Source organism: Coregonus clupeaformis, chromosome 25 (genome assembly GCF_020615455.1).
Source record: "Coregonus clupeaformis isolate EN_2021a chromosome 25, ASM2061545v1, whole genome shotgun sequence".
Classification (NCBI taxonomy): domain Eukaryota; kingdom Metazoa; phylum Chordata; class Actinopteri; order Salmoniformes; family Salmonidae; genus Coregonus; species Coregonus clupeaformis.
Window position 1 is genome coordinate 33,028,792 of NC_059216.1, and position 24,586 is coordinate 33,053,377.

The following is a 24,586-nucleotide window of genomic DNA, read 5'->3' on the forward strand; positions in this document are numbered from 1 at the left end:
CAAATCAACCAGAGACTGTCGTGAAACAAACACTTCTTGCAAATGAATGTCAATAGGGATGACACTTACAGTTGAAGTCGGAAGTTTACATACACTTTAGCCAAATACATTTAAACTCTGTTTTTCACAATTCCTGACATTTAATCCTAGTAAAAATTCCCTGTCTTAGGTCAGTTAGGATCACCACTTTATTTTAAGAATGTGAAATGTCAGAATGATAGTAGAGAGAATGATTTTTTTCATTTTTTATTTCTTTCATCTCATTCCCAGTGGGTCAGAAGTTTACATACACTCAATTAGTAAATTGTTTAACTTGGGTCAAACGTTTTGGGTAGCCTTCCACAAGCTTCCCACAATAAGTTGGGTGAATTTTGGCCCATTCCTCCTGACAGAGCTGGTGTAACTGAGTCAGGTTTGTAGGTCTCCTTGCTTGCACATGCTTTTTCAGTTCTGCACACACATTTTTTATAGGTTTGAGGTCAGGGCTTATTGATGGCCACTCCAATACCTTGACTTTGTTGTCCTTAAGCCATTTTGCCACAACTTTGGAAGTATGCTTGGGGTCAAAGTCCATTTGGAAGACCCATTTGAGACCAAGCTTTAACTTCTTGACTGATGTCTTGAGATGTTGCTTCAATATATCCACATAATTTTCCTTCCTCATGATGCCATCTATTTTGTGAAGTGCACCAGTCCCTCCTGCAGCAAAGCACCCCCACAGCATGATGCTGCCACCCCCGTGCTTCACGGTTGGGATGGTGTTCTTTGGCTTGCAAGTAACCCCCTTTTTCCAACAAACATAGCAATGGTCATTATGGCCAAACAGTTCTATTTTACCAGAAGACATTTCTCCAAAAAGTACGATCTTTGTCCCCTTGTGCAGTTGCAAACCGTAGTCTGGCTTTTTTATGGCGGTTTTAGAGCAGTGGCTTCTTCCTTGCTGAGCGGCCTTTCAGGTTATGTCGATATAGGACTTGTTTTACTGTGGATAGAGATACTTTTGTACCCGTTTCCTCCAGCATCTTCACAAGGTAATTTGCTGTTGTTCTGGGATTGATTTGCACTTTTCGCACCAAAGTATGTTCATCTCTAGGAGACAGAACGCGTCTCCTTCCTGAGCGGTATGACGGCTGCGTGGTCCCATGGTGTTTATACTTGCTTACTATTGTTTTTACAGATGAACGTGGTACCTTCAGGAGTTTGGAAATTGCTCCAAAGGATGAACCAGACTTGTGGAGGTCTACAATTTTTTTCTGAGGTCTTGGCTGATTTCTTTTGATTTTCCCATGATGTCAAGCAAAGAGGCGCTGAGTTTGAAGGTAGGCCTTGAAATACATCCACAGGTACACCTCCAATTGACTCAAATGATGTCAATTATCAGAAGCTTCTAAAGCCATGACATCATTTTCTGGAATTTTCCAAGATGTTCAAAGGCACAGTAAACTTCTGACCCACTGGAATTGTGATACAGTGAATTATAAGTGAAATAATCTGTCTGTAAACAATTGTTGGAAAAATTACTTGTGTCATGCACAAAGTAGATGTCCTAACCGACTTGCCAAAACTATAGTTTGTTAACAAGAAATGTGTGGAGTGGTTGAAAAACGAGTTTTAATGACTCCAACCTAAGTGTATGTAAACTTCCTACTTCAACTGTATGTGTATTCAATTACAGCATATAGGTAATTTTCAATTAAATCACATACCAATATAATGGAACATAATAACCCTTTGCATTACAAATCCTTGGACTTTTTCTATCAAGTACATTAGGCCAAGTACTTTCAGACAAAGGAACCCTTTTTGAATACATTATGTTTATTGTTGATTGTATCTAGAGTGTGGATTGGCTCTCTAAGAACCGTGGAGAATTGTGACTCTGAAAGCTCCCACTAATGAAAAAGAGGTTGTGACCTCACAGTGATCTCAGCCTTCTAATTTATTCAGAAGCTTTGTAGCACTGTTTGTTTTGTTTTGATTGTTAATGCATTATTCACTCTCTCCCATGTGTAAATGTAACCCATTTTAATATGTTCCCAAGGTTAGATCATTCATTAGGCATTCACAGCATAAATCAATATCCAAATCGCCCTTTGACATGCCTCCCTCTATGCCTGCATAATGATAAATGGATTTACACCTGATATGTACAAGGAGCCATTTCAAAGCAACACTGTCAAAAGTGGTTTGATGATTTGTTTCTAATTAGGATTGATGGTAATGGTATGTTATGGCTGTGCCTTTTCAAGGTAAAACCATAAGCATATTTATAGACAGGTCATCAAGTCAGTGGTCTTGAGTGTCTTTTCTGAGGCACATCGCAGTAAATTTTACTCTTCACACTTTTCTGACCCCTCGGAGTCCAAAAATCAAATATTAGAATATGTCAGTTTCATGCATATTTTCAGGGAATAAACGCCACAGATGCGAATCCAATTCAATTAAAAATTATTGATGGAAACTACTTCTGGCGAAGATATGAATTAAATTAATGTCAAACCCCCTGACGCTCGCTCTGTGAAAATATATTCTGACGTCTGGGTGTGAGCCTGTCAATCCAGGTGCATAGTCCTCACAGAACAGCAAGGTGCATCTCAAATAGCTCCCTATGTAGTGCAGGGCCCTGGTCAAAAGTAGTGCATTACATAGGGAATAGCATGCCATTTGAGACGGCTCCCACCGGCTCCCACTGTGTCCAATGAGGTCCCTCTCTCAGAATGACCTCATGTCTACCTGTCCATTCCTCCACTTTTAGCTCTTATTAGTGTCCAGACCCATACAGCTCTCCTAAAATACCACCTACAAAGTCCATTTATGAAGCCAGGTTTTACATTTAAGGAGTATAATTACCTTTGAATAATTAATAGATAGTCAGGAGACAGTCCATGGCTTAAAAATATTATCTGGTACTTTTCTTAACTTTTTAGCCAGTAATTGTCACATGCTTCGTAAACAACAGATGTAGACTAACAGTGAAATGCTTACTTACGGGCCTAATAGAAGAAGAAAAAAACTATTAATAAATACACAATGAGTAACGATTATTTGGCTGTATACATGGGGTACCAGTACGGCGTCGATGTGCAGGGGTACGAGGTAATTGAGGCAGAAATGTACATATAGGTAGGTATAAAGTGACTAGGCAACAGGATAGATAATGAACAGTGGCAGCAGCGTATGTGAGTTAGTGCAAAAAAGGTAAATGTAGATAGTTAAATAGTTAACAAATAGCTACCTGGACTAAGTATTTAGCAGTCTTATGGCTTGGCTTGGGGGTAGAAGCTCTTCAGGGTTCTGTTGGTTCCAGACTTGGTGCATCAGTTTGCCGTACAGTAGCAGAGAGCAGTCTATGCCTTGGGTGGCTGGAGTCTTTGATCATTTTTAGGGCCTTCCTCTGACACCGCCTGTTATAGAGGTCCTGCATGGCAGGGAGCTCGACCCCAGTGACACACTACCCTTTGTAGCGGCTTGCGGTAGGATGCAAAGCAGTTGCCATACAAAGTGGTGGTGCAGACAGCCAATATGCTCTCAATGGTGCAGCTGTAGAACATTTTGAGGATCTGAGGGCCCATGTTGAATCTTTTCAGCCTCCTGAGGGGGGAGAGACGTTCTCGAGCCTTCTTCACGACTGTGTTGGTGTGTGTGGACCATGATAATTCCTTAGTGATGTAGACACTGAGGAACTTGAAGCTCTCGACCGGCTCCACTACAGCCCCCACGATCAGCTCCTTTGTCTTGCTGCCAGGTCACTGACCACCTCCCTATAGGCTGTCTCATTGTCGTTGCGAATCAGGCCAACCAACGTTGTGTCATCAGCAAACTTAATGAGGGTGTTGGAGTCGTTTGCGGCCACGCAGTCGTGGGTAAACAGGGCGTACAGGAGGGGACTAGACACGCACCCCTGAGTGGCCCCCGTGTTGATGGTCAGCGTGACGGATGTGTTGTTGCCTACCCTCACCACCTGGGGGTGGCCCGTCAGAAAATCCAGGATCCAGTTGCAGAGGGAGGGGTTCAGTCCCAGGGTCCTAAACTTAGAAATGAAATTGGAGGGCAATATAGTGTTGAACGCTGAGCTATAGTCAATGAACAGCATTCTCAAGTAGGTGTTCCTCTTGTCCAGGTGGGAGAGGGCAGTGTGGAGTGAAATAGAGATTGCGTTATCTGTGGATCTGTTGGGGTGGTATGCGAATTGGAGTAGGTCCAGGGTGTCTGGGATTATGGTGTTGATGTCAGCCATGACCAGCCTTTCAAAGCATTTCATGGCTACAGATGTGAGTGCTGTGGGGCGATAATCATTTAGACAGGTTAACTTGGCGTTCTTGAGCACAGGGACTATGGTGGTCTGCTTGAAACATGTAGGTATTACAGACTGGGTCAGGGAAAGGTTGAAAATGTCAGTGAAGACACTTGCCAGCTGGTCAGCGCGTGCTCTGAGTACATGTCCTGGTAATCCGCCTGGCCCCGCGGCCTTGCGACTGTTAACCTGTTTAAAATACCTTACTCACATTGGCTACGGAGAGCGCAATCACACAGTCGTCCGGAACAGCTGGTGCTCTCATTCATGGTTCAGTGTTGCTTGCCTCGAAGCGAGCATAGAAGGAATTTATCTTGTCTAGTAGGCTCGCCTCACTGGGCAGCTCGCATCTGGGTTTCCCCTTTGTAAACTGTAATAGTTTGCAAGCCCTGCCACATCGGACGAGCGTCAGAGTCTTAGTCTTGTATTGACTTTTTTAGTGTTTTATGGCTCAGAGGTCGTAACGGGAATTCTCGTAAGCATCCGGATTAGTGTCCCTCTCTTTGAAAGCGGCAGCTCTTCCCTTTAGCTCAGTGCAGATGTTGCCTGTAATCCATGGCTTCTGGTGGGGTTATGTACGTACGGTCACTGTGGCGATGACGTCGTCGATGCACTTATTATTGCAGCTGGTGATTGTTGTGGTAAACTCTTCAATGTTATCGGATGAATCCCAGAACATATTCCAGTCTGTCCTAGCGAAAAAGTCCTGTACCTTAGCCGCTTCATCGGACCACTTCCGTATTGAGCGTGTCACTGGTACTTCCTGTTTGAGTTTGAATCAGGAAGATAGAGTTATGGACAGATTTGCCAAATGGAGGGCGAGGGAGAGCTAATGAGGTAACACAGATTACAGTTTCCCTGCATTAAAATTACCAGCCACTAGGAGCGCCACCTCTGGATGTGCATTTTCTTATTTGCTTATGGCCCTATACAGTTTGTTGAGTGTGGTCTTAGTGCCAGCATCGGTGTGTGGTGGTAAATACACAGCTCTCTGTGTACTTTGCTCCATTAATCTTTGCCTCGATCCTGACTAGTCTCCCAGTCCCTGCAGCTGGAAAACATCCCCACAGCACGATGCTGCCACCACTATGCTTCACTGTATGGATGGTGTGAGGTTTCCTCCAGACATGACACTTGGCATTCAGGCAAAAAAAACTGTTTTCATTTGTCAATATGGGGTACTGTGTGTAGTTTGCTGAGGATTTTTATTTATTTAATCCATTGTAGATTAAGGCTGTAACGTAACAAAATGTGGAAAAAGTCTAGGGGTCTGAATACTTTCCGAAGGCACTGTATATTATCCATATCCTTCTTCAGCCACAAACATAGGATATTACAGTTCTTCAGGTCCCGTTGATAGGATAGTCTCGAACAGCGCTCGTCCAGTTTGTTCTGTAGTAATTGTACATTCTCCAATAGAACGGAGGGTACAGGTGGTTTATTTACTCATCGACTCGTCAGGGAGCCCACTCGTTTGCCTTTCTTGTGTCGCCTCTTCCTCTATCGAATCCCAGAGATTACGGCCTGGTCCGGGATGAGCAGTACATACAAAGCTGCCGACTCATTGAAGTAGAAATCTTCATCCAAATCGAGGTTAGTGATCGCTGTTCTGATGTCCAGAAGCTGTTTTCGGTCATAGGAAATGATGGCGGAAATATTATGTCGAAAAAAGGTGAGATCACCGTAAAGAAAAAAAAACACACAAAATAGCAGAATTAGTCAGGAGACCATAAAACGGCAGCTATCAATTTCTGTAGCGCCATTTTAATTGGTAGTTCTGAAAGTTGCGCTCAAGAGCCAAAAGTGGTCCCCAAAAATTGCGTACTACGTCACAAATGTACAAATCAAATCAAATTGTATTTGTCACATACACGTGTTTAGCAAATGTTATTGCGTGTGTAGCGAAATGCTTGTGCTTCTAGCTCCGACAGTGCAGTAATATCTAACAAGTAATATCTAACAATTTCACAACATATACCCAATAAACACAAATCTAAGTAAGGAATGGAATTTAAGAATACAGTTGAAGTCGGAAGTTTACATACACTTAGTCATTAAAACTCATTTTTCAACCACTCCACAAATTTCTTTTTGACAAACTATAGTTTTGGCAAGTCGGTTAGGACATCTACTTTGTGCATGACACAAGTAATTTTTCCAACAATTGTTTACAGACAGATTATTTCACTTATAATTCACTGTATAACAATTCCAGTGGGTCAGAAGTTTACATACACTAAGTTGACTGTGCCTTTAAACAGCTTGGAAAATTCCTTCTGATAGGCTAATTGACATCATTTGAGTCAATTGGAGGTGTACCTGTGGATGTATTTCAAGGCCTACCATCAAACTCAGTGCCTCTTTGCTTGACATCATTGGAAAATCAAAAGACCTCAGAAAAATTATTGTAGACCTCCACAAGTCTGGTTCATCCTTGGGAGCAATTTCCAAACGCCTGAATGTACCACATTCATCTGTACAAACAATAGCCACTGCTCCAAAACCGCCATAAAAAAGCCAGACTACTGTTTGCAACTGCACATGGGGACAAAGATCGTACTTTTTGGAGAAATGTCCTCTGGTGTGATGAAACAAAAATAGAACTGTTTCGCCATAATGACCATCGTTATGTTTGGAGGAAAAAGGGGGTACTTGCAAGCCGAAGAACACCATCCCAAACGTGAAGCACGGGGGTGGCAGCATCATGCTGTGGGGGTGCTTTGCTGCTGGAGGCACTGCTACATTTCACAAAATAGATGGTATCATGAGGAAGGAAAATTATGTGGATATATTGAAGCAACATCTCAAGACATCAGTCAGGAAGTTAAAGCTTGGTCGCAAATGGGTCTTCCAAATGGACTTTGACCCCAAGCATACTTCCAAAGTTGTGGCAAAATGGCTTAAGGACAACAAAGTCAAGGTATTGGAGTGGCCATCACAAAGCCCTGAACTCAATCCTATAGAAAATGTGTGGGCAGAACTGAAAAAGCATGTGCGAGCAAGGAGGCCTACAAACCTGACTCAGTTACACCAGCTCTGTCAAGAGGAATGGGCCAAATTTCACCCAACTTACTGTGGGAAGCTTGTGGGAGGCTACCCGAAACGTTTGACCCAAGTTAAATAATTTAAAGGCAATGCTACCAAATACTAATTGAGTGTATGTAAACTTCTGACCCACTGGGAATGAGATGAAAGAAATAAAAGCTGAAATAAATCATTCTCTCTACTATTATTCTGACATTTCACATTCTTAAAATAAAGTGGTGATCCTAACTGACCCAAGACAGGGAATTTTTACTAGGAGTAAATGTCAGGAATTGTGAAAAACTGATTTAAATGTATTTGGCTAAGGTGTATGTAAACTTCCGACTTCAACTATATATACACTGCTCAAAAAAATAAAGGGAACACTTAAATAACACAATGTAACTCCAAGTCAATCACAATTATGTGAAATCAAACTGTCCACTTAGGAAGCAACACTGATTAACAATACATGACTGTAAGACGCTTTTATCCAAAGCGACTTACAGTCATGCGTGCATATATATTTTTTGTGTATGGGTGGTCCCGGGAATCGAACCCACTACCTTGGCGTTACAAGCACCGTGCTCTACCAGCTGAGCTACAGAGGACCACATACAGTACATAATACATGTGCACATTTCCCTTACACATTCTGTCAGTGGTGTACTAACACAGCTCAGCTTTACTTATTGCTGTTTATGTACACTGCTCAAAAAAATAAAGGGAACACTTAAACAACACAATGTAACTCCAAGTCAATCACACTTCTGTGAAATCAAACTGTCCACTTAGGAAGCAACACTGATTGACAATAAATGTCACATGCTGTTGTGCAAATGGAATAGACAACAGGTGGAAATTATAGGCAATTAGCAAGACACCCCCAATAAAGGACTGGTTTTGCAGTTGGTGACCACAGACCACTTCTCAGTTCCTATGCTTCCTGGCTGATGTTTTGGTCACTTTTGAATGCTAGCGGCGCTTTCACTCTAGTGGTAGCATGAGACGGAGTCTACAACCCACACAAGTGGCTCAGGTAGTGCAGCTCATCCAGAAAGGCACATCAATGCGAGCTGTGGGAAGAAGGTTTGCTGTGTCTGTCAGCGTAGTGTCCAGAGCATGAAGGCGCTACCAGGAGACAGGCCAGTGCATCAGGAGACATGGAGGAGGCCGTAGGAGGGCAACAACCCAGCAGCAGGACAACTACCTCCGCCTTTGTGCAAGGAGGAGCAGGAGGAGCACTGCCAGAGCCCTGCAAAATTACCTCCAGCAGGCCACAAATGTGCATGTGTCTGCTCAAACGGTCAGAATCAGACTCCATGAGGGTGGTATGAGGGCCCGACGTCCACAGGTGGGGGTTGTGCTTACAGCCCAACACCGTGCAGGACGTTTGGCATTTGCCAGAGAACACCAAGATTGGCAAATTCGCCACTGGTGCCCTGTATCCTTCACAGATGAAAGCAGGTTCACACTGAGCACGTGACAGAAGTGACAGAGTCTGGAGACGCCGTGGAGAACATTCTGCTGCCTGCAACATCCTCCAGCATGACCGGTTTGGTGGTGGGTCAGTCATGGTGTGGGGTGGCATTTCTTTGGGGGGCCGCACAGCCCTCCATGTGCTCGCCAGAGATAGCCTGACTGCCATTAGGTACCGAGATGACATCCTCAGACCCCTTGTGAGACCATATGCTGGTGCGGTTGGCCCTGGGTTCCTCCTAATGCAAGACAATGCTAGACCTCATGTGGCTGGAGTGTGTCAGCAGTTCCTGCAAGAGGAAGGCATTGATGCTATGGACTGGCTCCGCCCGTTCCCCAGACCTGAATCCAATTGAGCACATCTGGGACATCATGTCTCGCTCCATCCACCAACGCCACGTTGCACCACAGACTGTCCAGGAGTTGGCGGATGCTTTAGTCCAGGTCTGGGAGGAGATCCCTCAGGAGACCATCCGCCACCTCATCAGGAGCATGCCCAGGCGTTGTAGGGAGGTCATACAGGCACGTGGAGGCCACACACACTACTGAGCCTCATTTTGACTTGTTTTAAGGACATTACATCAAAGTTGGATCAGCCTGTAGTGTGGTTTTCCACTTTTATTTTGAGGGTGACTCCAAATCCAGACCTCCATGGGTTGATAAATTTGATTTCCATTGATAGTTTTTGTGTGATTTTGTTGTCAGCACATTCAACTATGTAAAGAAAAAAGTATTTAATAAGATTATTTCATTCATTCAGATCTAGGATGTGTTATTTTAGTGTTCCCTTTATTTTTTTGAGCAGTGTACATATATGGACAAGCAATGACAGAGCGGCATGGACTAAGATACAGTAGAATATTATAGAATACAATATATAAATATGAGATGAGTAATGCAAGATATGTAAACATTATTAAAATGACTAGTGTTCCATTTCTTAAAGTGCCAGTGATTTCAATAGGCAGCAACAGCCTCTAATGTGCTAGTGATGGCTATTTAACAGTCTGATGGCCTTGAGATAGAAGCTGTTTTTCATTCTCTCGGTCCCAGCTATGATGCACCTGTATTGACCTCACCTTCTGGATGAACAGGCAGTGGCTCGGATGGTTGATGTCCTTGATGATCTTTTTGGCCTTCCTGTGACATCGGGTGCTGTAGGTGTCCTGGAGGGCGTGTAGCTTGCCCCCGGTAATGCGTTCGGCAGATCACACCAGCCTCTGGAGAGCCCTGCAGTTTCGGGCGGTGCAGTTGCCGTACCAGGCGGTGATACAGCCCGACAGGATGCTCTCAATTGGGCATCTGTAAAAGTTTGTGAGGGTTTTAGGTGCAAAGCCACATTTCTTCAGCCTCCTGAGGTTGAAGAGGCTCTGTTGCGCCTTCTTCACCACACTGTCTGCGTGGGTGGACCATTTCAGTTTGTCAGTGATGTGTACGCCAAGGAACTTGAAGCTTTCTACCTTCTCCACTGCGGTCCCGTCGGTGTGGATAGGGGGGTGCACCCTCTGCTGTTTCCTGAATCATTCCTGAATCATCAATCCACGATCATCTCCTTTGTTTTGTTGACGTTGAGTGAGAGGTTATTTTCCTGGCACCACACTCCCAGAGCCCTCACCTCCTCCCTGTAGGCTGTCTCGTCATTATTGGTCATCAAGCCTACTACTGTTGTGTCGTCTGCAAACTTGATGATTGAGTTGGAGGCTTGCTTGGCCATTCAGTCATGGATGAACATGGAGTACAGGAGGGGGCTGAGCACGTACCTTTGTGGGGCCCCAGTGTTGAGGATCAGCGAAGTGGAGATGTTGTTTCCTACCTTCACCACCTGGGGGCGGCCCATCAGGAAGTCCAGGACCCAGTTGCACAGGGCCGGGTTCAGACCCAGGGCCCCGAGCTTAATGATGAGCTTGAAGGATACTATGGTGTTGAATTCTGAGCTAGAGTCAATGAACAGTATTCTTACATAGGTATTCCTCTTGTCCAGATGGGATAGGGCAGTGTGCAGTGTGATGGCGATTGCATCGTCTGTGGATCTATTGGGACGGTAAGCAAATTGAAGTGGGTATAGGGTGACAGGTAAGGTAGAGGTGATATGATCCTTGACTAGTCTCTCAAAGCACTTCATAATGAGAGAGGTGAGTGCTACGGGGCGATAGTCATTTAGTTCAGTTACCTTTGCTTTCTTGGGTAAAGGAACAATGGTGGCCATCTTGAAGCATGTGTGGACAGCAGACTGGGATAGGTAGAGATTGAATATGTCCGTAAACACACCAGCCAGCTGGTCTGCACATGCTCGGAGGACGTGGCTAGGCATGCCGTCTGGGCCGGCAGCCCTGCAGGGGTTAACATGCTTAAATGCCTTACTCACGTCGGCCATGGAGAAGGAGAGCCCACAGTCCTTGGTAGTGGGCCGTGTCAGTGGCACTGTGTTATACTCAAAGCGGGCGAAGAAGGTGTTTAGCTTGTCTGGAAGCAAGACTTCGGTGTCGGTGACGTGGCTGGTTTTCCTTTTGTAGTCCGTGATTGTCTGTAGACCCTGCCACATACGTCTCATGTCTGAGCCGTTGAATTATGACTCCACTTTGTCTCTATACGGATGTTTTGCCAGTTTAATTGCCTTGCGGAGTGAGTAGATACACTGTTTGTATTCTGCCATATTCCCAGTCCCCTTGCCATGGTTAAATGCGTTGGTTTGCGCTTTCAGTTTTGCGCGAATGCTGCCATCTATCCACGGTTTCTGGTTTGGGTAGGTTTTAATAGTCACAGTGGGCACAACATCTCCTATACACTTCCTGATAAACTCAGTCACCGTTTCTAAATGATTTTTGCAAGCTACCCAGAACATATCCCAGTCCACGTGATCAAAACATTTTTTAAACTTGGATTCCGATTGGTCAGACCAGCGTTGAATAGTCCTTAGCATGGGTACTTCCTGTTTGAGTTTCTGCCTATAGAGTCGTGATCAGATTTGCCGAAAGGAGGGCGGGGGAGGGCCTTATAAGTTCAAATAGCAATGGTCGAGGATTTTAGCAGCCCGAGTACAACAGTTGATATGTTGATAGAACTTCAGCAGCCTAGTCTTCAAATTTGCTTTGTTAAAATCCCCAGCTACAATAAATGCAGCCTCAGGATATGCGGTTTCCAGTTTGCATAAAGTTTTTGAGGGCCGTCGTGGTATCGGGTTGAGGTGGGATATACACGGCCGTGAATATAACCGAAGAAAAATCTCTTGGGAGATAATACGGTCGTCATTTTATTGTGAGGTATTCTAGGTCAGGTGAACAAAAGATTTTTGGGGGGTTTGTATCATTTGATTTACACAAAACTGAAAACTTGAGCATGCATAACTATTCACCCCCCCACCAAAGTCAATACTTTGTAGAGCCACCTTTTGCAGCAATTACAGCTGCAAGTCTCTTGGGCTATGTCTCTATAAGCTTGGCACATCTAGCCACTGGGATTTTTGCCCATTCTTCAAGGCAAAACTACTCCAGCTCCTTCAAGTTGGATGGGTTCCGCTGGTGTACAGCAATCTTTAAGTCATACCACAGATACTCAATTGGATTGAGGTCTGGGCTTTGACTAGGCCATTCCAAGACATTTAAATATTTCCCCTTAAACCACTAGAGTGTTGCTTTAGCAGTATGCTTAGGGTCATTGTCCTACTGGAAGACTGAAACAGGTTTCCCTCAAGAATTTCCCTGGATGTAGCGCCATCCATCAATCCTTCAATTCTTACCAGTTTCCCAGTCCCGGCTGATGAAAAACATCCCCACAGCATGATGCTGCCACCACCATGCTTCACTGTGGGGATGGTGTTCTCGGGGTGATGAGAGGTGTTGGGTTTGCGCCAGACATAGCGTTTTCCTTGATGGCCAAAAAGCTCAATATTAATCTAATCTGACCAGAGTACCTTCTTTTATATGTTTGGGGAGTCTTCCACATGCCTTTTGGCGAAAACCAAACGTGTTTGCTTATTTTTTTCTTTAAGCAATGGCTTTTTTCTGGCCACTCTTCCGTAAAGCCCAGCTCTGTGGAGTGTACGGCTTAAAGTGGTCCTATGGCAGCTCCTTCAGGGTTATCTTTGGTCTCTTTGTTGCCTCTAATTAATGCCCTCCTTGTCTGGTCCGTGAGTTTTGGTGGGTGGCCCTCTCTTGGCAGGTTTGTTGTGGTGCCATATTCTTTCAATTTTTGTTATAATGGATTTAATGGTGCTCCGTGGGATGTTCAATGTTTTTGGAAGGTCCAAGCGTCTTCGACAGAGGGGATCAAGCTGATTCTATACCAATTTACAGAGGCCAGGTCATGAAGGAAGGCTTGCTCATAATATTTTTTTTGCAAGGTCTATGGCAAATCAGGACAAGTCGTTTCACTGAGCAACCACTACGAACACAGGCTGTAAAACAGTGATTACTAAGGTCATTACAGAAAACACCAGACTGATACCTATAAGGATTATTTGTGAGGATAACATCAAGGAGAGTAGCCTTTTCTGGGTGTTTAGAGTCATACCTTGTGGGATTGGTAATAATCTGAGAAAGATTTAGGGAGTCCCTTTGCTTTAGGACTTGGTCAGGTGGTTTAAGCATGTCCCAGTTTAGGTCACCTAGCAGGACAAATTCACACTTAGTGTAAGGGGCCAGGAGAGAGTTTAGGGCAGTTAGGGTACAGGCTGGTGCTGATGGAGGACGATAACACCCAGCAACAGTCAACAAAGAGCTACAGTGAGGGAAAAAAGTATTTGATCCCCTGCTGATTTTGTACGTTTGCCCACTGACAAAGAAATTGTCAGTCTATAATTTTAATGGTAGGTTTATTTGAACAGTGAGAGACAGAATAACAACAAAAAAATCCAGAAAAACGCATGTCAAAAATGTTATGAATTGATTTGCATTTTAATGAGGGAAATAAGTATTTGACCCCTCTGCAAAACATGACTTAGTACTTGGTGGCAAAACCCTTGTTGGCAATCACAGAGGTCAGACGTTTCTTGTAGTTGGCCACCAGGTTTGCACACATCTCAGGAGGGATTTTGTCCAACTCCTCTTTGCAGATCTTCTCCAAGTCATTAAGGTTTCGAGGCTGACGTTTGGCAACTCGAACCTTGAGCTTCCTCCACAGATTTTCTATGGGATTAAGGTCTGGAGACTGGCTAGGCCACTCCAGGACCTTAATGTGCTTCTTCTTGAGCCACTCCTTTGTTGCCTTGGCCATGTGTTTTGGGTCATTGTCATGCTGGAATACCCATCCACGACCCATTTCAATGCCCTGGCTGAGGGAAGGAGGTTCTCAACCAAGATTTGACGGTACATGGCCCCGTCCATCGTCCCTTTGATGCGGTGAAGTTGTCCTGTCCCCTTAGCAGAAAAACACCCCCAAAGCATAATGTTTCCACCTCCATGTTTGATGTGGGGATGGTGTTCTTGGGGTCATAGGCAGCATTCCTCCTCCTCTAAACACGGCGAGTTGAGTTGATGCCAAAGAGCTCAATTTTGGTCTTATCTGACCACAACACTTTCACCCAGTTCTCCTCTGAATCATTCAGATGTTTATTGGCAAACTTCAGACGGGCCTGTATATGTGCTTTCTTGAGCAGGGGGACCTTGCAGGCGCTGCAGGGTTTCAGTCCTTCACGGCATAGTGTGTTACCAATTGTTTTCTTGGTGACTATGGTCCCAGCTGCCTTGAGATCATTGACAAGATCCTCCCGTGTAGTTCTGGGCTGATTCCTCACCGTTCTCATGATCATTGCAACTCCAAGAGGTAAGAACTTGCATGGAGCCCCAGGCCGAGGGAGATTGACAGTTATTTTGTGTTTCTTCCATTTGCGAATAATCGCACCAACTGTTGTCACCTTCTCACCAAGCTGCTTGGCGATGGTCTTGTAGCCCATTCCAGCCTTGTGTAGGTCTACAATCTTGTCCCTGACATCCTTGGAGAGCTCTTTGGTCAAGGCCATGGTGGAGAGTTTGGAATCTGATTGATTGCTTCTGTGGACAGGTGTTCTCTCTGAGAACCTGAGCCCTAGGACCATACGTCAGGACTACCGGGCATGATGACACCTTGCTGTCCCCAGTCCGCCTGGCCTTGCTGCTATTCCAGTTTCAACTGTTCTGCCTGCGGCTACGAAACCCCTACCTGTCCCAGACCTGCTGTTTTCAACTCTTTAATGATCGGCTATGAAAAGCCAACTGAGAGACCTGAGCCCTAGGACCATACGTCGGGACTACCGGCCGTGGTGACTCCTTGCTGTCCCCAGTCCGCCTGGCCTTGCTGCTATTCCAGTTTCAACTGTTCTGCCTGCGGTTATGGAACCCCTACCTGTCCCAGACCTGCTGTTTTCAACTCTTAATGATCGGCTATGAAAAGCCAACTGAGATTTATTCCTGATTATTATTTGACCATGCTTGTCACTTATGAACATTTTTGAACATCTTGGCATGGTTCTGTTATAATCTCCACCCGGCACAGCCAGAAGAGGACTGGCCACCCCTCATAGCCTGGTTCCTCTCTAGGTTTCTTCCTAGGCTTTCGCCTTTCTAGGGAGTTTTTCCTAGCCACCGTGCTTCTACACCTGCATTACTAGCTGTTTGGGGTTTTAGGCTGGGTTTCTGTACAGCACTTCGAGATATTAGCTGATGTAAGAAGGGCTATATAAAATAAAATTGATTGATGTAGTGCTGTGGTGTCTCTCTTGTCGTGATGTGTGTTTGTCCTATATTTTTATTTTTAATCCCCCGTCCCCGCAGGAGGCCTTTGCCTTTTGGTAGGCCGTTATTGTAAATAAGAATTTGTTCTTAACTGACTTGCCTAGTTAAATAAAGGTAAAATAAATTTAAAAAACAGCAGCGTGAAAAAAAAAGGGAAGGGGGGGTCAATGCAAATTGTCCGGGTAGCCATTTGATTAGCTGTTCAGCAGTCTTATGGCTTGGGAGTAGAAGCTGTTAAGAAACCTTTCGGACATAGACTTGGCGCTCCGGTGCCACTTGCCATGCGGTAGCAAAGAGAACAGTCTATGACTAGGGTGGCTGGAGTCTTTGGCCATTTTTAGGGACTTCCTCTGACACCGTCTGTTATAGACATCCTGGATGGCAGGAAGCTTGGCCCCAGTGATGTACTGGGCCGTACGCACTACCCTCTGTAGTGCCTTGCGGTCGCCATGCATTCGCACTGAGGGTGAGACAGGAAACCTGTGAACCTCTGAATTTCAAAGTGAGATTACACTGTCAATCCAACACATTGATCTGAAAATAGAAAGAGCTGTCACTTTGGTTACAGTACAGTACATTTATGATTGACAGAATTGTACTCCAGACAACTTATAGAGGTTAGGGAAGGCCTTGCCCTCTATCCATCCTTCCCAAACTGACTGAATGCCTGCAAACCAGATGAGAAACAGACTGCGGTTCCAATACTATTTGAAACTATTTAAATACTTTTAACATGTGCTCTAGTTTGCCTGGAGTGCCAGAAGGTTTGCACTCCTTGTGACTATTATATTGGTTCCATTGTGCCAGACAAGCTAAATCAAGCCAAGATAAATTGTCAACTTATTTCAAATCGAATTTGAACCCAGGTTTGATGAGGGAAGAAACTGGAAAACAAACAGAAAAGTTCTTAAGGGCTTCAGGTCACCCTAAGAGGCACTTCAGCATGCACAATGATGTAATTTCAGATTCAGTTTCATGCCCTACGTGGGTTTGCTCAATGTTTTCATCTGCTGTTTTGTAAATGTATAAACACTGGGGTATAAGTTGTAGATTAATGGTACAGATGTTGGATCAGACGCGGACAAGCAGAGTCCAGTGTTGCACAGTCATCTGGGAGACAACATTTATTACGTCTGGTATTCCAGCTGTGGTCACTGGAAGAGGAGGAGGAGAAGGATGTGGAGGAGAAGGAGGAGAAGGAGGAGATGGATAGAACACCTGTTGACAGAGTACAATGTAAGTACAATCAACTCCTGATCAATATGTAATGACTTGGGACTACAATGAATCCCTGTGAATCCCTGATCATGCAAATAATCCTGCAAATAAAAAGTATGTACCACCACTACTTGCTGCCCCAGACGCATTTGTTATTGCTTTTATTTAGTTTTTGAGAAGGAGGAGATGAGCATCCAGCAACGTAATACAAATATTTTAGTACCTACTCTGCTGTTCTATCGCGCGTGCAATGATGTGCATTGATGTCCAAGGGAATATAACATATTTCTTGTTTTAAGTGATGTCTTTGTCGTTGTAATATCGCAAACGGAGGTGGCAACAGATTTCAACTTTAAGAACAATTCTAGCGAACAATTGTATTTTAGATGAAGTGTTTATTAACACTTTATTAATACTGTATAACACATCTATGATTATGTAATAAAGCCATTTAGCAGTTGACAGACATTAGCAATTACTAAGGAAACTCTTTATTTACCACTTGAAGACAGACTTAACTGTAATCTTTCTGTTTAGTATTCCCTTACAATCTCTTTATGCTAGAAAATTACCTCACTCAAATGGTAAATCATTTTTATGCCACCCTATAACAATAAAATGAGGCAGTCATCACTTGTTCAAGTCTTTATTTTGATTTGTGCATTACTAAGGCTGTGGGATAAATCATATTTGTGTGTGTTTAGTGGCAGGGTTATGGTGTGGGTGATTTGACAACAGTCTGAGCCCTCGCCCGCACAGGCATGCACGCATGCACACACACTGATCATAGCCTAGTGCATATACTGTATATATGATCTTCCTTTGATCTGTGACATAACATACAGTACCAGTCAAACGTTTGGACACACCTACTCATTCCAGGGTTTTTCTTTATTTTTACTATTTTCTACATTGTAGAATAATAGTGAAGACATCAAAACTATGAAATAACACATATGGAATCATGTAGTAACCAAAAAAGTGTTAAACAAATCAAAATATATTTTATATTTGAGATTCTTCAAATAGCCACCATTTGCCTTCCACTTTTTTGGTTACTACATGATTCCATATGTGTTATTTCATAGTTTTGATGTCTTCACTATTATTTTACAATGTAAAAAAATAAAGAAAGAAAAACCTTTGAATGAGTAGGTGTGTCCAAACTTTTGACTGGTAGTGTATGTCATGGGCGTGAGATGCAGCCTCCCATGTCATTTGATTAGACATAACTTGAGGTCTCTATAGATGGCTACTATATGAGGGTAGGCTTTTATTGTGTGGGAGAAGTGACAAGTGTTCATGTCGCCGATGATGACTGAGATGCAGAACACCAAACAGGTGGGTGTACTCTGTACAGTGTGTCACCCACAGCTGTGACATGTTAATGACTGTGTGTCCCTAAAGTCCAAGCGGGTCTATCATTATAATATGACATTTTGAATATAATGTTAGTGTTAAATCCAAAGGAGTGTAAAGTCCACACAAATATTTTAAAACATTAAGTCCCCTATTTAGGGTACTTTTGTTATAATTGAATTGTTTTATCAAGGTATATCAAGGTAATTGATTGTTCTGGCTGACAGCCCCACTTTCCTGCTTCTATTAAATTGGCTTCGGATGACTCTGGGGTATTGGGTTGCATATCCTCAGCCATTGGAAGCTTGGATGTCCCGCCTTAATGCTCATTCACTGATTGGACTCTCTGTCCATTTGTGGTGGAATGATACACATATGCTGCATAGTGCTGCAAGGCTGAGAGTCTACTGCAGCGTTAGGATGTAGTTCCATCATTCTACAACTAACACACAGCGATTTATGTCGAATTTAATTTTAAAAATGTAGTGCAATTTGAAGATGTGAAACAAAACCACTGTGTTCATCACAGCGTGACCAAATGTATACTAGATGATAGCTGAGATCATGCATTACAAATCAGTAGAGTTGATAGCCAACTCTGTGGTATATTCACGGGGGTAGAGAGAACAATGTATGACAGCAGTAACCCCGAAAATGTATCAGATTTTCCCTGACCACTAGTTATATAAAACGGTATTAAGGCAGTTGAAATCTTAGAGCATGTCAACTGTGAAGTTGATTATGAGTATATGTAGGTTATCAACAAAAAGAAATTCAAGCCCTATTCCCTCATTTTTCATGAATAGGTTGTTCATGGCCCTCTCATGAGCATACAGTGGGGAAAAAAAGTATTTAGTCAGCCACCAATTGTGCAAGTTCTCCCACTTAAAAAGATGAGAGAGGCCTGTAATTTTCATCATAGGTACACGTCAACTATGACAGACAAATTGAGATTTTTTTTCTCCAGAAAATCACATTGTAGGATTTGTAATGAATTTATTTGCAAATTATGGTGGAAAATAAGTATTTGGTCACCTACAAACAAGCAAGATTTCTGGCTCTCACAGACCTGTAACTTCTTCTTTAAGAGGCTCCTCTGTCCTCCACTCGTTACCTGTATTAATGGCACCTGTTTGAACTTGTTATCAGTATAAAAGACACCTGTCCACAACCTCAAACAGTCACACTCCAAACTCCACTATGGCCAAGACCAAAGAGCTGTCAAAGGACACCAGAAACAAAATTGTAGACCCGCACCAGGCTGGGAAGACTGAATCTGCAATAGGTAAGCAGCTTGGTTTGAAGAAATCAACTGTGGGAGCAATTATTAGGAAATGGAAGACATACAAGACCACTGATAATCTCCCTCGATCTTGGGCTCCACGCAAGATCTCACCCCGTGGGGTCAAAATGATCACAAGAACGGTGAGCAAAAATCCCAGAACCACACGGGGGGACCTAGTGAATGACCTGCAGAGAGCTGGGACCAAAGTAACAAAGCCTACCATCAGTAACACACTACGCCGCCAGGGACTCAAATCCTGCAGTGCAAGACTTGTCCCCCTGCTTAAGCCAGTACATGTCCAGGCCCGTCTGAAGTTTGCTAGAGTGCATTTGGATGATCCAGAAGAGGATTGGGAGAATGTCATATGGTCAGATGAAACCAAAATATAACTTTTTGGTAAAGACTCAACTCGTCGTGTTTGGAGGACAAAGAATGCTGAGTTGCATCCAAAGAACACCATACCTACTGTGAAGCATGGGGGTGGAAACATCATGCTTTGAGGCTGTTTTTCTGCAAAGGGACCAGGACGACTGATCCGTGTAAAGGAAAGAATGAATGGGGCCATGTATCGTGAGATTTTGAGTGAAAATCTCCTTCCATCAGCAAGGGCATTGAAGATGAAACGTGGCTGGGTCTTTCAGCATGACAATGATCCCAAACACACCGCCCGGGCAATGAAGGAGTGGCTTCGTAAGAAGCATTTCAAGGTCCTGGAGTGGCCTAGCCAGTCTCCAGATCTCAACCCCATAGAACATCTTTGGAGGGAGTTGAAAGTCTTTGTTGCCCAGCGACAGCCCCAAAACATCACTGCTCTAGAGGAGATCTGCATGGAGGAATGGGCCAAAATACCAGCAACAGTGTGTGAAAACCAACAGTGTGTGAAAACGTTTGACCTGTGTCATTGCCAACAAAGGGTACATAACAAATTATTGAGAAACTTTTGTTATTGACCAAATACTTATTTTCAACCATAATTTGCAAATAAATTCATTAAAAATCCTACAATGTGATTTTCTGGATTTTGTCTGTCATAGTTGACGTGTACCTATGATGAAAATTACAGGCCTCTCTCATCTTTTTAAGTGGGAGAACTTGCACAATTGGTGGCTGACTAAATACTTTTTTCCCCCACTGTATGTTTTATACAGCCATCCATTAAATATTAACATTCAACACACTCCAAATCATTCTATTTCTTTACTAAACAAAAATATGAACGCAACATGCAACAATTTCAAAGATTTTACTGAGTTACAGTTTATATAAGGAAATCCATCACTATAAATAAATTCATTAGGCCCTAATCTATGGATTTCATTTGACTGGGAATACAGATACATTTGAAGTCGGAAGTTTACATACACTTAGGTTGGAGTCATTAAAACTTGTTTTTCAACCACTCCACAAATGTCTTGTTAACAAACTATAGTTTTGGCAAGTTGGTTAGGATATCTACTTTGTGCATGACACAAGTAATTTTTCCAACAATTGTTTACAGACAGATTATTTCACTTATAATTCACTGTATCACAATTCCAGTGGGTCAGAAGTTTACATTCACTGAATTGACTGTGCCTTTAAACAGCTTGGAAAATTCCAGAAAATGATGTCATGGCTTTAGAAGCTTCTGATAGGCTAATTGACATAATTTGAGTGTACCTGTGGATGTATTTCAAGGCCTACCTTCAAACTCAGTGCCTCTTTGCTTGACATCATGGGAAAATCAAAAGAAATCAGCCAAGACCTCAGAAAATAAATTGTAGACCTCCACAAGTCTGGTTCATCCTTGGGAGCAATTTCCAAACGCCTGAAGGTACCACGTTCATCTGTACAAACAATAGTATGCAAGTATAAACACCATGGGACCACGCAGCTGTCATACCGCTCAGGAAGGAGACGCATTCTGTCTCCTAAAGATGAACGTACTTTGGTGCGAAAAGTGCAAATCAATCCCAGAACAACAGCAAATGACCTTGTGAAGATGCTGGAGGAAACAGGTACAAAGTATCTAAATCCACAGTAAAACGAGTTCTATATCGACATAACCTGAAAGGCCGCTCAGCAAGGAAGAAGCCACTGCTCCGAAGCCGCCATAAAAAAGCCAGACTACGGTTTGCAACTGCACATGGGGACAAATATCGTACTTTTTGGAGAAATATCCTCTGGTCTAATGAAACAAAAATAGAACTGTTTGGCCATAATGACCATCGTTATGTTTGGAGGAAAAAGGGGGTACCTTGCAAGCCGAAGAACACCATCCCAACCATGAAGCACGGTGGTGGCAGCATCATGCTGTGGGGGTGCTTGGCTGCAGGAGGGACTGGTGCACTTCACAAAATAGATGGCATCATGAGGAAGGAATATTATATATTGTGGATATATTGAAGCAACATTTCAAGACATCAGTCAGGAAGTTAAAGCATGGTCGCAAATGGGTCTTCCAAATGGACAATGACCCCAAGCATTCTTCCAAAGTTGTGGCAAAATGGCTAAATGACAACAAAGTCAAGGTATTGGAGTGGCCATCACAAAGCCCTGACCTCAATCCTATAGAAAATGTGATGGCAGAACTGAAAAAGCATGTGCGAGCAAGGAGGCCTACAAACCTGACTCAGTTACACCAGCTCTGTCAGGAGGAATGGGCCAAAATTCACCCAATTTATTGTGGGAAGCTTGTGGAAGGCTACCCGACATGTTTGACCCAAGTTAAACAATTTAAAGGCAATGCAACCAAATACTAAATGAGTGTTTCTAAACTTCTGACCCACTGGGAATGTGATGAAGGAAATAAAAGCTGAAATAAATCATTCTCTCGACTATTACTCTGACATTTCACATTCTTAAAATAAAGTTGTGATCCTAACTGACCTAAGACAGGGAATTTTGACTACGATTAATTGTGAAATTGTGAAAAAACTGAGTTTAAATGTATTTGGCTAAGGTGTATGTAAACTTCCGACTTCAACTGTAGGTAAATACGGTATTTCTGTTTTTTATTGTTAATACATTTGCAAAAATTATACTTTGTCATTATGGGGTATTGTGTGTAGATTACTGAGGATTATTATTTTTTAAATCCATTTTAGAATAAGGCTGTAACGTAACAAAATGTGGAAAAAGTCAAGATTATCTGGTCTGATGAAACCAAGATTGAATAATTTAAATGGAAAAAATGAATCAAGGGTTGTTTTTTGTATCAGTTCATATACCATGTGCCATGGAATTGGTACATCAAAAATCTCTTCCCATTTATTTTGCAACCTGTATGTTGCAGCTGTCAACATGTTTGTCCTCAAATTAAACTGGTATATTTTTCTATTTATGCCAATCCTTTTCAGCCAATTTGTATCTTTAATATACGGCAGACAAACAAGTTCCTTACCTTCTCCCGCTTCCTCTTGCCTCCATTTTTGTGGTAATGCTGCAATCAGTTGGTTGTAACTTTGGATTGAGCAGAAATTCCATATATTTTCAATAGCTGCATATGTGAGATAAATCCACCGTTTCTATTCATAATATCATTAAATAAAAAATGTATTCCATAAAGACTGTTTTTCTATCAATCAGTACATTTGAGTTTAACCATAATTTTTGTTGTAATATTTTCTCTATCATTTATGGAGGACAACATTGAAATTGTAACCAGCTTTGTATGGCTTGTTTAAGAAAGGGAGATTCTTTAAACAAAGTTTAATTTTCAATTAGTTGGAAATGAGAAGTTGTAATCTCTATAAAGGGAAAAAGTCAACCTTCATATTCTTAATATTCTACTGGAGAACTATTTTGGGTTTCAGTATAACTTTTGTATGAGTGAAGCTTTTAGTGAGAGGTTTAATGATTTCATTTTTAATAATTTTAGCCCCCCAAACTCGTAGTCATTATATAAATAGACACGTTTAATTTTGTCTGACTTAGCATTCCAGATAAAGTGAAATATCTTTTGCTCATATGATTTAAAAAATGAGTCGTCTGGAGTATTCAGTGCCATTAGTAAGTAAGTAAACTGTGATAGGACCAAATTGTTAATCAATGTGATTTTTCTATGAATAGACAAGTAATTACCTCTCCATGGTTGCATAATCTTATCTATTTTTGCAAACTTTCTATTGAAATTGGTTGTGGTAAGTTCATTTATATTTTTTTAGATATAAAAACCAAGTATGTCTACTTCACCATCCACCCATTTTATTGGTAAACTACAAGGTAGTGTAAACATTGTGTCTTTTAACGATCCAAAATGTTATATATTATACACTTGTCATAATTAGGGTTTGGTCCAGAGAGGCTAGAAAAGTGATCAAGATCGATCCAGATTGCGGAATTGAGAAAAAGTCAGTTGAGTCATTGGCATACATTGACACTTTTGATTTTAATCCCTGGATTTCTAACCACTTCATGTTCTTGTTGGATCAAATTTTAATAGCTAGCATTTCGATGGCCATAATATATAGATATGGAGACAATGAACAGCCTTGTTTTACTCCTCTTAAGAGCTCAATACTTTCTGAGAAGTAACCATTATTTACTTATTTACACCTGGGATTGCTGTACATAACTTTAACCCATTGTATAAGAGATTCACCGAAATTAAAGTAGTCCAGTCATTTATGTATACATTCTAATCATACTTTATCAAACGCCTTTTTGAAATCTGCTATGTAGACCAGGCCTGGTATCTTTTGATGTTTTATAATGTTCAATTGCTCCAAGTAATTGTTGTGTATTATCTCCAATATATCGTCCATGTAAGAACACCTGTCTGATCAGGATGAACAATATCTGGTAAAACCTTTTTATTCCATGTGCTATGCATTTCACCAGAATTTTATAAATGGACTGGATCTTTATACTTACCACCTGGGTCCTGTTTCTTGTTGAATACCTGAAAGTCTACCATTTTATAGGAGTAATTAACGCATGCTAATTATGGATGTTTGAGTACATCAAAAATATCTGATATACCTCTACTGGTATACCATCAAGCCCTGGTGTTTTTCCAGACTGTAACTATTTAATTGTCTCAAGAAGATCCTCCTCTATAGGTTGGCCTTCACACAGGTCTTTCTGTACATTTGTAATTTTACATAATTGTTATTATCATTAGGAAAGAAATCCTTACAGTTAGCATCATTCAGTGGAGTTGGAGGAGACTGAAAGGAAAACATATGCTTAAAATATTTTGCTTCCTCTTCCAAAATATAATTTGGTGAATCATGGTTG